Genomic DNA, 15,443 nt, shown 5'->3' with positions numbered 1-15,443 from the left:
GATAATCCACTAATCCACCATGCACAAAATGATGTCCTAGTTCACAGCTAGGTACCACGTGATGTTCACACTTGTTGTTCCTAATGCCTTTCTGTCATGTTTATTGAATATCGATATGGTCCTCGGTAATCGCTTCCTGGTTTCCATATTATGGAGTTATAACACAAAAGTCAGGGCCAAGTTGTATTACATTCCTTTAATTTAAGGAATTCCTTCACTTTCAATTCCCCATGGGAAAGCATTGCAGATTTTCAGGAAGCCTCCTTAACTTCTGTAACGCTTTTCTATGGGGAATTTTAAGTTAAGGGACCCCTAATTTTTAAGACTGTTCGTGAAACTAGACCCATACATATTGTTCTCCAGTTTATACTGATAATTAAATCCACTGTTATTTTTTATCACCCTCTTGCTTTGTTTGCGTGTTTTGGGTGACTGCGGTATATGAGTGTTGTGTCGTTTTAATAGAAGAAATCCATTTTATAGTGCTATCTCGCTGAAACATACTGCCATAAATACCCAACAACAAACCATATTGATCATGTCGTACTGATGTAAAAGAGCGAAGACGTTTATATGAGATAACTTCGATAGGGATCGAACCCGAGACTTCTGGATTACTTGGTTTTACGCTCCATCAATCGAGTTAAAGAGAAGCTCTCTGTAGCCGTTTATTCGATTCATTGATCGATATGTATGGAAGCCTCCCATGTATGCGGTGTGATCGTGTATGAAGTGCGGGTGTGTGATGTGGGAGACTGCGGTATGTCTGTGTTGTGTCTTCTTGTATAATGGAACTGTAGCCCCTTTTATAGTGCTATATCACTGAAGCATGCTGCCAAAGACAACAAGCAACACATCCCACCCGGTCACATTATACTGACAACGGGCGAACCAGTCGTCCCACTCCCGTTATGCTGAAGAATGCAATGCGACAGACAAAGCGTAAACCAACCGTCAAATGTCGTTAAGTCGATGTGCTCAACGAGAGCAGAAACTACCATGTTTGGTGACTCAGGTGCGTCTGGGTCAGAAGACAAAACAAAGGGCCTCAACTCTAGGACAATATAGAGACGTTTGAAAGAAAAAAAGTTCTGCGATCACTAATGAGACAAGTTCGTTGTTCACTTAATGTAAGTCACAAGAATCGAATAACGGTGTATTGTGGTTGAATGTACGGCTTTGATGTTGCAAATCTCTGCATGCCTGTTAATGGTTAGGTTTTTTTTCTCTCCTGAACTGACTTCAGTTTTGCTATTAAGTATTCCATAGGTTGATATAACGACAGTGATAGTAACCACTGTAGTATCGTGGATGACGTCCTACCTGTAGTCATGTAACAATGGATTATCTAGCATCCAAGACAAAATAAAATGGAGTAGTACAACTCCAGCCCCTTTCCTGTACTGGCCATCGAGAAGGTGATACCGTCTTCTTTAATAAGCGCGTGCAAGTCGCGTGCGAGCCTTTGATGTACTCAACAGACCAGTGATGTAATTAAAAGAGTATCTAGAATTCAATGAAGGCAGAGGGAAATTATCCTGATTTTCAAAGCGTGCAGAATAATAAATTATTTGTTTGGCGTTAGAAATCTTCTTCTTATGTCCGTATAAAGTTTGAGTATAAATAGATTTTCTCCCACCTTTACCCACTCTTAAAGCCTTTATCTGTCCATTTTCTCGCGTTAAGCCCTAATTGAAGTTCCGTTTGATTGCTGCTGATTTTTTTTTTCTTTTTCAAAAATGTTTATATTTCGCACATACATTCAGAAATAATACGGATTTATCTCGTACGATACTCTATAACTGCAATATTGTAGCTCAAAAAGACTTTAGGCAGAAAATGGTGTCGTCTTTAGAGCTACAATTGGTGCCTATTACTGCTAATGGAGCAAAATAATGATTATACTAACCATTTTTAAAACGTTTGTAAGCATTTTACCATTCTTGTTTTATATCTCTTACCTACCACTTGGCAATAAAACTGAACCTTATAAGATAACAAATACTCAGCGAGACATTTTTTTAAAATATACATATGAAGGTCTTTCGGACGGGAATTTATACGGCAAGTCTACAAATTGTGATTTTCACGTCTTGTGACCGGTACGGTAGATGTTAAGAATGGTAGTTATGTTTGCTTTGGACAAAATAATGCAATCAAGCAAGTTCCACTGTATATGAATGCATGTATACGCATAAAATAATCGGAAACCTACAAAAATTATCGAAAATTGTGCCCGAGTGATTTTCGGAAGCACAGAGGACACATAGCGACCATTTCGTACCCGGCCGAAAGGTATAGTAGGCTGGGGACGTTTATCGTTCTAGATACTGTAATACTCACTATCACCATGCATTGATAAGACGGGATATCATGACGTCATCAAAATGGCTACCTTCTCGGTATTTATACACCATTTGTAAAATCCACATTGGTACAGGACGTAAATAAATCTTTGGGAAGCATAAGGGAAAATTGCAATGACGGGCAGGAAGGGCATTAGAATTGTTACCTGCTGTCCCTGTTGCATGATCGTGAGAGGCGACTAAATTTAGGATCTTATCTTTTCCTAACTGACTTCGTTCTTTTCAACGTTTCTCTTGACACCTCAATTTTTGGCTCTGATTGAGCACCACCCCGCCCCACCCTCTATGAAAGTTCTGAGTTCGTAAAGGGAATGGGACGACTGATTTGCGCGTTTTCAGTATAATATGACCGAGTGGTTGTGCTTGTTCGGTGTTTTCGACGTCATGCTTCATTGAGATAGCACTATAAATAGGGCAAGAGTTCAACTATCACAAGGAGACACAACCTACTCATACTGCAGCCTCCCAAAATACTATCACAAGGAGACACAACCTACTCATACTGCAGCCTCCCAAAACACACTATCATAAGGAGACACAACACTTATCCAAAACATTCAAACATTCAAACATTCACATACCACCACAACACATTGCACACACCAGATATTGTCCTTAAATGACACTGGCCGTTAATAGGACGTTATTCTAATATACCAAACAAAATGCAACAAATCCAGGAAGAAAAATACTTGGCGGTTTTTTATCCAAGTACTCCGGTTTTCCTAGACACGTCCTTCAATAACAGGTAACATCTTTAAATGACCCTGGTCGTACATCAATGACAGGCCAGGATCTTTTGTGGACATTAAACCTATAAATTTAGGACGTTTTGTTGGTTAGAACGTTATACCAATCCATTGAACAATCATTCAAAACATTATACCATTAAATTTAGAAAATAATACCAACAAAATTTAGGACGTAATAACAATCAATTTCTCCTGTTTAACCAATCAATTTAGGACGTAATAACAATCAATTTAGGACGTTATACCAATCAATTTAGGACGTAATAACAATCAATTTAGGATAAACCAGTATCTATAGGACAAAACCATAATCAATTTAGAACATTATACCTACAATTTAGGACGTAATAACAATCAATTTAGGATGTTATACCAATCAATTTAGGACGTTATACCAATCAATTTAGAACGTTATACAAATCAATTTAGGACGTTATACCAATCAATTTAGAACATATTATACCAATCAATTTAGGATGTTAAACCAATCAATTTAGGATGTTATACCAATCAATTTAGGACATTATACCAATCAATTTAGGACATTATACCAATCAATTTAGGACGTTATACCAATTAATTTAGGACGTTATACCATCAATTTAGGACGTTATACCAATCAATTTAGGACGTTATACCATCAATTTAGGATTATACCAATCAATTTAGGAGTTATACCAATCAATTAGGACGTATACAATCAATTTAGGACATTATACCAATAATTTAGGACGTTATACCAATCAATTTAGGACTTATACCAATCAATTTAGGATGTTATACCAATCAATTTAGGACTTATACACAATCAATTTAGCTTATACCAATCAATTAGGATTTATACCAATCAATTTAGGATGTTATACCAATCAATTTAGGAGTTATACCAATCAATTTAGGATTTATACCAATCAATTTAGGATGTTATACCAATCAATTAGGACGTTATACCAATCAATTTAGGACGTATACCAATCAATTTAGGACGTTATACCAATCAATTTAGGATGTTATACCAATCAATTTAGGATTATACCAATCAATTTAGGATGTTATACCAATCAATTTAGGACGTTATACCAATCAATTAGGACGTTATACCAATCATTTAGGATTTACAATCAATTAGACAATAACCAATCAATTTAGACGATACCATTAATTTAGACTAACCAATCAATAGGAGTTTACCAATCAATTTAGGATGTTATACCAATAATTTAGGACGTTATACCAATTTAGGATGTTATACCAATCAATTTAGGATGTTATACCAATCAATTTAGGACGTTATACCAATCAATTTAGGACATGTTATACCAATCAATTTAGGATGTTTATACCAATCAATTTAGGAGTATACTATACCAAATTTAGGAGTTATACCAATCAATTAAGGATGTTATACAATCAATTTAGGACGTTATACCAATTTAAGGACCTTATACCAATCATTTAGACGTTATACCATTCAATTTAGGAATATACCATCAATTTAGAACGTTATTCAATTTAGGACGTATACCAATCAATTTAGGACGTTTATACCAATCAATTTAGGACGTTATACCAAATAATTAAGGACCTTATACCAATCAATTTAGTTATACCAATTAATGAAGGATGTTATACCAATCAATTTAGGACGTTATACCAATCAATTTAGGACGTTATACCAATTATAGGACGTTATACCAATTTCGGTTTATACAATTAATTTAGGATGTTATACCAATCAATTTCGGATCGCTATACCAATTGATTAGGACATTTACCAATATTTAGGATTTTATACCAATCAAGACGTTAACAATATGAAGACGTTATACAATCAATTGAGGACGTTATACCAATCAATTTAGGAGTTATACCAATCAATTTAGGACGTTATACCAATCGATTTGGTTATACCAATAATGAAGGACGTTAACCAATTAATGAAGGATCAATTTTAGGACGTTATACCAATCAATTTTGGATGTATACCAATCAATTTAGGACGTTATACCAATTTAGATTATACAATCAATTAGGACCTATACAATCAATTTAGGACGTTATACCAATCAATTAGGAATAACAATCATTTAGGATTATACCAATCAATTTAGGATGTTATACCAATTAATTTAGGACGTTATACTCAATTAATGAAGGATGTTATACAAATCTATTTTTAGTTGTTATACCAATCAATTAGGATGTTATACCAATCAATTTAGGACGTTATACCAATCAATTAAGGAGTTATACCATCATTTTGTTGTTATACAAATCAATTTAGGACGTTATACCAATCAATTTAGGATGTTAATAACAATCAATTTAGGATGTTATACCAATCAATTTAGGACGTTATACCAATGATTAAGGAGTTATACCATTAATGAGGATGTTATACAAATCTATTTAGGATGTTATACAAATCAATTTAGAACATTATAGGACTTCCAATTAATGTTATACCAATCAATTTTGTTGTTATACCAATCAATTTAGGATTTATACAATCAATTTAGGATGTAATACCAATCAATTTAGGATGTTATACCAATTGAATTAGAATGGCATATATACAAATCAAATTATTCTTATAAAATAAAGCTTCTAGTGCAAGTGTACAAGTGCTACTCCCTATGTTCACCTGGTAATATATACATGTATTGTCACCTGTCTGTCGTCTCTATATTTGCAGCGCGTGCGGAATCTGTGGAACATACACATCAGTTGGTTCCAGCGTCAGTAGCAGCGGTGCTAGCTAGCTAAGAGTACATATATAATCGATCGTAAACAGCTTCGCGCTTACGACGATCGTAGGCCTGTGTGTGTGTAAATAAATACAAAATATGCTTTATTGTATCGATTTACATATAGTTTGGATGTATCTTTGACTGTAATAACATATGATTTCTGTATTTACAAGTAAGTATACGGAATGTTATAATTCAATTCTGTGTTATTGATATGTATAAGTATGCAGCTGGGCTACAAATCCAGTGATTTCTTCGGCTTAAAGTGCAAATGAACTGACGTAGAAAATTTGCTTTGTCATTCGTGAACAGCAGTACTTTTATAATTCATTTCGTGTTGTTCGATATATTATATATTTATATAACGTTGACTATTGACTCCGAAGAAATTTATTATGACATTGCGTAATTTTGACGTTCTCATTTTTTCAGGTATTTTTTTAATTCATCAAGTATACGAAATAAATACGTATATTTCTTAGTTCTCTCATTCATTATTTTTACATTATTGACTTATTTTGAGGACATAGTACCCGAGCCGGAGGTTGGTCTAACGTTCTAAATTGGTTGATATAACGTCTCAAATAGACTGTACCAATAAAACGCGAGAAAAGGTCACATTATGTGCTACAGTAATACCTATATTGATTTTCTTTTTCAATTACAAGCATTTATATGATTTCCGAATCTTCATCATGTTAAATTTGTTGCTGTTTTTATAAACATTAAATTAATACATACTTTTTGTATTTTGCATCAGCATACATTATTCTTAATTACATTTTATTATTAAAATCCATCGCAGTCTATTTTTTAATTAACATTGACATTCAATCATTAGTCATTTCAGAGTTTCAATACATTAGGCATACCAGAGATTAAGTCTATCTATAGCTCTGATAGATATACTTCATATTTATCAATATATTTTTAAATTTTTGTATGCATAAACATTAACTAATCTTAATTCGGAATTCCATACACATGTAGGGCAAATCCGCCATAGGAAGTTCGTAGTAAACTGGTTATGTCAATGCTATTCTGTATTTGCATATTACAGAGTTATCTGCCTTTGTGGTAGGTTTTGATTGTGACGTCATTTGTTTGCGAGCGTAACGTCATACTTTTCGAAGAAAACGATGTGAATTGCGCTCGCAAAATAATGACGTCACAATGGATAACTCCCAGGAAGGGAGCTAACTCTGTAAATGTAAAGACGGAATTACATAGGACTGCAGTCGGGAGTGGGTATCATTTCGTTATACGTTGACATTCTTTATAACTGAGTTCGTTATATTCGAATTTTACTGGGGTATTATTTTACATATGTTATTAATTATCCACGTAATGCTCGCTCTGCTCATTATTTCCATCAGTAAAGTTCAGTAAAATAACACTATAAAAAGTTGGCCATTTTATTTCGGAATTCTATGTTTCATATACGCAGGCATGCCATCAATTATTCTTGCAATGCCAATCCAATATCCCCTGTATTATGGTTCAGTGAGCTAGCACTTTAGTACGTAGACATGTTTCTCTATCACAAAAAGACACAACAAGATTACACCAAACTCGCCAAAAGTATACACAACAAAAATCAACACATCCCATACAGTAGATGAAATCGCAACCTTCAATAAATATTACTTTGGTTTGAATAATGAAACGTTCTAGTAATAAGCAGGGTCATTTTTTGAGGGTGTGTCATGTATATAGACGAAAGGAAATCAGTAGTACTCGGGGAAAAAACAACCGACCTGCGGTCAGTACCAGACAACTGTCACATATAGGATTCAAATTTACGACCAAAAGATTGAAGGTTCGTGGTGATGAGTCGAGACATTTTAACCGCTCGGTCATGGCGGCGCCTAACCTAACCATTAATAGAACATAAATCACAATAAAACAAAGAATTGGGTTTCGGCAAAATCTAACCAAATCTCAACCAGTTTCGTGTATTCACAGCTTGAAAAATCTATCCATCGGCTGCCTTAATGTAACAGCATCATGCTAAATAGCCGCTATGTGCATTAAATTGTATATAGTACATTGTTTCCCTACAAATCTGCCTGGCATTTAGATTTAATTCCATTATCGTAACACGCTTATCAATATTCCTGCTTTATCTGACAGGCTATGGAAACAAAAGTCCAAATATCTCTCTATTTGACGTTTATAAGCTCCAAGACAAACTCCTACCAGCATACAACATTGAGCTAAAAGTACAATGCTGGTTAGAATTTAGTACAAATCCTTGTGTCCTAACCGCATAACTCTTAATTAGCACTTATTTTCACCTGTATTTACCTGTGTTTAAACACACACCTGCGCGCACATACAATGTATACAAATCAAAACACGTCTGCGAGATGTACCTCGTATGTGCACTGTATGAAGACTGAGATAGATACACAGTCCGCTAGCATCTTCTCTTTAAAGTGCAAATAATATCGACCGACAAAGTCACATGTACGCTTACGCGTGTATTCTTCTATGGAGAGGGGTACATTGGTCTTGTCTTTCTGACCAACAAAGCTGTTTATCGTTTAAGCTGCCCAGCCATCCAAGCGTCTTGTACGCGTGTATGCTACATCAGCATATCAATGGTTGTACTATCTGGTCATAACCGATAATATCTTATCACCTATCTACTATACGCTTGTAAAATTCTCGCGCCATCACAGTCGCTATCATCTGCACGCTTGCACCTACCGCGGGAAAGTACATGTGACCTCACGTTCAATATACGACAAATCCAGAGTCCCGCCCATCGAGCGATTTGATTGGCTATTTCATTTGAAGCAAAGACAGTTGTCATCATAACAGTAAAAAGAGGGTTTGTAATTAGTTATCTATGTAGATACGGAGTTCATGATTGGCTACCTGTTAAGTAACGTGTAATTTGATTGGCTTGTTCACAGATCCCACGGTAGTAAAAGTGCATGTGTAAAACTAATCGCAGATCATATGATTTATAAAAAGAAAAGCAGTTTGCGCTGGTTTTCATATTAGAATTTTACTGTGAAATGCGAACAGTCCTGGGCTACTAAAGGTAAGATGTTTTGATCGTTAACTAATTGAATGCATATATACAGTTTAATTTTAATGAAACAGACAGTTATCCTAAATTAAAAGACTATGAATAGGTCTAAAATTGTAAAGCCTTAAAAGGCTCTTTTTTGGAAATAATTTCTAAAGAAAATAAGCGAAAATCAAAAAGGTTTTAATGTCATCCTTAAAAATCTATGTTTATAATTTTTTTTTTTAATTTAGATAATATTCGTATTTTATAGATGAATAATATGCCACTTTCAGTATGTCAAGCAACTACCGTTGGTGATAGAATATTCACGTCACTTCCGCTTTTAATTTAACCAAGTCCTGCCCTATAATATACATTTAAAGTAAAGTTAGATTTATGTCGAATATCTTTTCAGTCGAAAGGTTTTGTCGAAGTTCTTCGTTATTTCGAACTCTAATATTTAGATATTCTTTATTATCTGAAAGGTGTTCGGTATTGCAAAGTTTGATTTTTGGATAAAACTTTCTGTTATGATTTCATTATCGTGATAAGACTAACATCGATATAACGAATGTTCACATCTATCTCGATTTTTACTGGTCATTAAATGGCATTCTGTGATGAAAATTTGTCGATTCTAGATTATTTCAGACAATAAAAATTGTACCGATGACTTACATACGAATTTTTAAAAATTCCTTACTTTATTTCAAACTTTTTTTCTTTTGAACTTCTAAGCGAATCTTCAGACATCTATGTAACGTCATTTCCATACATCGAACTATATAGCTACATGTATTATTGAATCAGACATCGAAATAGCATGATAATTCGATACTCTTATCTCGACTTTAGTTCATATCAACATCAATTTCGTACCCTTTTCTCTATGGAACCACATGGATATATCGAGATACGTGTATACGTGTAATATGATTATTCAATACTCTTATCTCGAATGATTGATATTATCTCCGACTGCAGTTTACATCTAGGAAAATAAACTTCTATACGTTGTTCTAGTTTTCAAAAACTGTTTAGGTCGAAAATGTATCGATAATGTTACGTAATTCTCTTTATCTCGACGTTCTCGAATACATAATTCGTATATCTCGAACATCTCACAAGCCACGCTTTTTCAAAAAGTGCATTAAATGTTACTTAGTTTCTTTTTCATAAGTTTTGTGTATTGATTGAAAAGATATTGGCAAAGTCAAATATCTACTGGAAATTTCTTACAAGACATATTTTTGAGGGAAGCAAAAATCAGCCATCATATCATTATCACTAATATTTCATCGGAAGACTAGCTGGGCCCTGTTTCTCGAAGTTTCCTTAACTTCAAGGAATTTCTTAACTTAAAATTCTCCCTAGGAAAGCATTACAGATTTTAAAGAAGGCTTCTTAAGTTTTTTCCTTAGATTATGTAATGTTTTTCTATGGGGTAATTTAAGTCAAAGAATTCCTTAAAGTTTGATGAGATAAATTATATTTCATTTGATGAATCTTAATGATATTATACATCAAAATGTATTGGCAACGGGTGTCAACGCTGTATACATATAGGTGTTCCATGTATCAGTGCGCATCGGTCATACCAGCCTACAGGTGTTTGAGTTGCTCTGATTAGTAACGTAATAATCAGAGAAGTTCCTAAATCAAAAGTCACGCTGCAAATACTACAGTACATTCGGATCGATTTCTATTTATCGATAGAGTAACACTGTTTCGTTGTTTATGTCTGTTGCATTCCAGTGCTCTCAGTTGACGGAGTGGTCATTCTAATACTCTGGCTTTCCGCCGACCCTTTAAACTTATTCTGTCATTTTTTTCATACTTAAAACTTCAACGATACGCGATCGACTACACTAAATAATAAAATCCAAAATTGATCAAGGAACTGAATACCAGTATTTGAACGATAATAATTGCAAAGGCGTTTTATATGTTTAAAATATTCTCGAGCAAAACTGTTTACGTCAAGTTCGCGTTAAGGGTACAGCAGTCGCTTCCGGGCGGCGATTTTCTTCCGATGTGTGTGGTTTTTTTTCACTACCATTAATGCATTGCAAGTAATTAAAATGTAACAATACATGTACTAACGACTCCATTGAAACTACAGAAGTAGAATTTTTTAAGCAAATTTAAATGTCAACTTACATTTTCAATATTATTTTTTAATTAGCACAATGTATGTGTATACAATGAAATGTCAGAATAACAGACTTGCGGCCTGATGGATAATAGCCTAAATGTTGTTGTGTTGACATTGGTATGTGATTGTCTACAGTCTATTGTTTAAAGTGGTATTGGATATGACATTCAGCACATTTGTTTCTTAGTACTTCATTTGCGTATGAAAATGAACCTCGTTGTGTTTAAAGACAGCGCTGACAGGGCATAAACGATACTCATCTTTTGAACGATAATGAAATTGAAATGTTTGAATGTATAAAAAGAATTTAATAAAAAATAAAAACTGAACAATTTCTATAGTGAGTAAATCATCCATTACAGATGGACAGTAATTTGTTCCGCTAGTAGATTTAGGAAAGTTTGAATTGTAATATATTTGATGTTAAATTTTGTCTTCAGTTATTAAAAACAAAGTTAAAGTCGGGTTAGTCTCCCGGATACAAAAACTGAACAGTTTATCTAACTCATATGTGCACATACATATGTAACAGGGGAGGCTACTCCCACTCAAATAATGAAATGATTGAAATATTGATAGAAGCACAGACGAAACGGTGAAAATTTTCTACAATACTGGAATTTTTAGAGTGACAATCATACGCTAACTTCAGTTTGTCCGTAATATCGGTTACTTGGGATTGTGGCTGTAAAAGAGGCTACAGGTATATATACATATGATATATAAACGGGTTTTTTTTGGTTAAATTAAAACTCTATCGTATGGTAAATAACTACTGAAATGTAAACAAATCTTAAGACAACGTACAAAATAGGTGAAAATGTGTGAGTCAGAAAAAGTGCAAGTTTTGTAGCAGCCTTCGTTTTTGTAGGAAGTTAAAGAATGAAACAGTTTGCAATCTACTAAAATATTGAGAATGAGGTTCAGTGTTGTGAAGTATACTACCCCAATCCACAGATATGAAAATATACTGAATAAGTTCGAAAACTGTTTATCTTAGCTTGAATATTGCAGCACTTAAGAGTTTATGATGCCGTCTTAACATTTACAATTGGTGTCTTTTTATGTGGGTAGAGCAAATATTTTCTCAAAATTTTATTTACGTGTGAGTTATCTGACATATTTCTTTCTAATTAGGCGATGTATAAATGATATAAATCAGACAAAAAAATACGATCATTTTAACTTTAATTGCACAGCAATTTAGTAGATTAATTGTGGACTTTAATGTAGATATGAAGAACGGTTATTGTGTGTGCTTTGAGCAAAAAAGATCTCATATTCATGCCTCCAATAATTTCAAACCTAAAATAATATAAACAAATGAACCTGAGAAGTGCCCCATTATAGTCGATAGGGACTACATGTGAACACTAATGTCGACCGGATATTTGTTCTAGACGTATTCAAGTGTTCATATAACATTTTGATACGTTTAAAGGGGTCAAAATAAAGATGGTAAAATGACATGTCTTTATGATGAATGATACCCGATAAAACAACTGAAAATGATCTCTAAACAGTACCCTCGCAATCTAATTATAAGAGAGATAACTCGTGCCATCTTATCAGAACAACATATTTTCCTGTAGTGATCCTGGGATACCGCCGCCTATATTGCCGCTCATTTCGAACACATCTTTTTGTATTCACTTATATCCTTTCATGTACTTTCTTCATTTTTCTTCATTTCTCTATTTTATTCTTTCTTACATTTTGCTTTCTTTCTCCCATTTTCATTCCTTGAATTCATTATTTTATTTGAAATCTGTTTATTTTTCACGGTTTTGAATTTATAAACCATATCGAAGTAAAGGTTTATGACGATTTTTTTTTTTTTTTCTTATTTTTTGAAAACGTTCAGAGCATATATTTAGATATAAAAAACAAAAATGCAACTGTATCTAATATTGAAATAATATCGTTTGCTATCTCAGTTTTCAATAAACCAACCAAAAAGCGAAACCAACGCTAATCCAATGTTTATCCATAATGTGTTTAACTGTGTCATTTGTAAAAAGAGAATTCAGATCGTAGATATTGAATACTTTTACTTTTTCAGCCCACGAGGATCCACCTTTATGACCTGGTATACAAATAATCCATCATGCTACCCTGGAAGCCCTAATTTCCCCCACTGACTACTGTACCTTATAGTTTAAAGATTATAATTAAATTATAACTCATTTTCTTCAATCTCCTTTTCCCACTTATAAAACTCGCATTTCAAATTTCATTTTGTAAAATTACAGTAGTACATTACAGACGTAGTTTGTACGAGTCAATGTACCATAGGAAGGGAGGCAACTCTAACAAAAATAACAGAAATTCATTGATTGATGTTTGGTGAGAGCACAGGCGTTTGCCTATAGTTTTACAGAGACATATATAATGATATACAGACACCTCTATTATAATACACACGTGTAAAACAACACATGTATATAGAAGAGTCAAGCGCCTGTGGTGAAAACTTGTTGTTACGCCCCTTACAAATGCAATAAATATCGTCGGGAACAAAAAGACATTAATTGCATTTTACACAATAAGATTTGTTTTCCATTCAAATAGAGTTATAAAATGTTATTTGGCGAAACTCGTGCAAATATAGATTACTTTCGAGTTCATCGGATTTATAATGAGTATAATGATTGCACTTATCAACGTTAACTTAACGTCCTTTCAACAGTCGGTTACGGTATATGTATCATAACCGAGCGAGAGATCTGACATGCTTATTTTCTTCAGTAATCTACGAAAACCATGTTGTTTTATGAATTAAGTAGTGAAAAGCATTTCAATGATAAACAATTGTTACAACAACGATTCTACTTTTTATGTCTTACGAATGTTTAAACGAAAATATTCCTGGTAAAATCACTTTTACTATTAACACTGTAAAATTATGACATGGAATTGTACTTTATGGTCTGATCGTATGTACCTCATTTCTCTGCACTGTGAAAATAATTATAACGAGTTTTGGCAGTAAAAACTTATCCATTGTAAATATTGTAATACTCAAATTGTTGTAAACTTCTTGTGGTGAATAACATATTAAAAGCTTTTCTTAATTCGGAGTAATGAGTATGAACCATACTCCACATATAACATCAAAGACGTGCCAAGTTCAAAAGATGGAGGAAAACCGGAGTACACGTTAAAAAACCACCGACTTCGGATAATGCTTGCTGGCAACCGCCTCATTTTGATCTGGAACTAGTTACATGTACCCAGATCTAGGGCATGGTTTTCTATATGAGGCATTTTAGCGGAGGTTTCATTTCAAGGTTCGCCCATTTGGATATAACGTCAGTGATAGTGTAACCCCTGCAGTATCGAGGATGCACACAGTCCTATTATTATTTGAACTTCCGTTCTTGAGAACGTCAATGTACGTATGAATATTTCGTTGGTGTTTAGAATGTGGCGATTTTCTGTCAAATCGCCATTATAACGAAACTAATCCTTTGTAGCGTATCCAATAAACAGTATTCCGTCTTTGCATATTACAGAGTTAGCTCCCTTACGGGTAGGTATGGATTGTTACACTGTACGTCATTATTTTGTGAGTGCAATTTACGTTGTTTTCTCCAAAACCCATGACGTCACAATCGTTACATACACGCAAGGGCAGATAACTCTGTAATATGCAAATGCAGAAAAGCAGTCTTTAACTGTAGGACGTGTTATTTTGTTATAAAGATGCTCCACCGCTGACAAATGTCTTTCTCCATTAAAAACAATAAGAGACGAATTTGTATTGTCTTCAGTTACAAAAGTTACTTAGTTTACACCATTACAATCAATGAAAAGTTTCGTCTTCTAATTTTACTTCAAGATAAAAATATTAAATAATCATTAAAGTGAACAGTCGGGCAAGGATGGCTAAAGTCGGTAAAAATGGTGTGAATGTATCCAGTATAACTTCTTATGAATTAGAAAAATAAAATCTCTCGTCAAAATCTGTCTGCGTACGAAGAAATTAATTTAAAGTATAGCAATCCTAAAACGTCCTCCCGGCTGACTATGTCCGTGGTTACATTTCCACGCAACCTCGCTTTCAATGCTTTCAACTTTCTTTATTTCAGTGGTCAGAACTGGGAAACGTAAGCAGAACTTGACCGTCGTATTAATATGTGAGAACTTTTGGAAGGCCAATGAACGCATTTAGACTGGTTTTCTTTGCCCGACTATTCACTTTAATTACGTATCTACAAAAATCAATGGTGGTATGGTCTATATATATTGAAGTACATGTACCAAAAGCAAAATTACTAATTCAACATGTGTTTTTGTGTTAATTAGACAAATAAATACACGATTAAACATTAGTCGTTGTTCAAATGTTTGGTATTGTTTATGCTCTGTCGGCGGTCGGGCATATTCAATGTACTT

The 15,443-nt window shown here is 33.9% G+C and overlaps 1 protein-coding gene across 2 annotated transcripts in view; it reads left to right on the top strand.

Moving 5' to 3' along the window:
* The window catches only part of LOC138306777 (cytochrome P450 3A31-like), a 97,520-nt gene that overhangs the window by 11,664 nt on the left and 70,413 nt on the right, over positions 1-15,443 (top strand). Inside the window, exon 1 of one of the 2 annotated variants that reach the window (XM_069247257.1) lies at positions 8,888-8,920. The exons of the other annotated variant lie outside the window; for it this stretch is intronic. The gene's annotated coding sequence lies outside the window, so the exon portion shown is untranslated. Of the gene's footprint in view, positions 1-8,887; positions 8,921-15,443 lie in introns of those variants that run through there. 2 annotated transcript variants of the gene reach the window in all.

The sequence above is a fragment of the Argopecten irradians genome, chromosome 13 (assembly GCF_041381155.1).
Source record: "Argopecten irradians isolate NY chromosome 13, Ai_NY, whole genome shotgun sequence".
Taxonomy (NCBI): Eukaryota; Metazoa; Mollusca; class Bivalvia; order Pectinida; family Pectinidae; genus Argopecten; species Argopecten irradians.
Note: the sequence above shows the minus strand (reverse complement) of the source record. Positions and strands in the feature narration are given on the sequence as shown.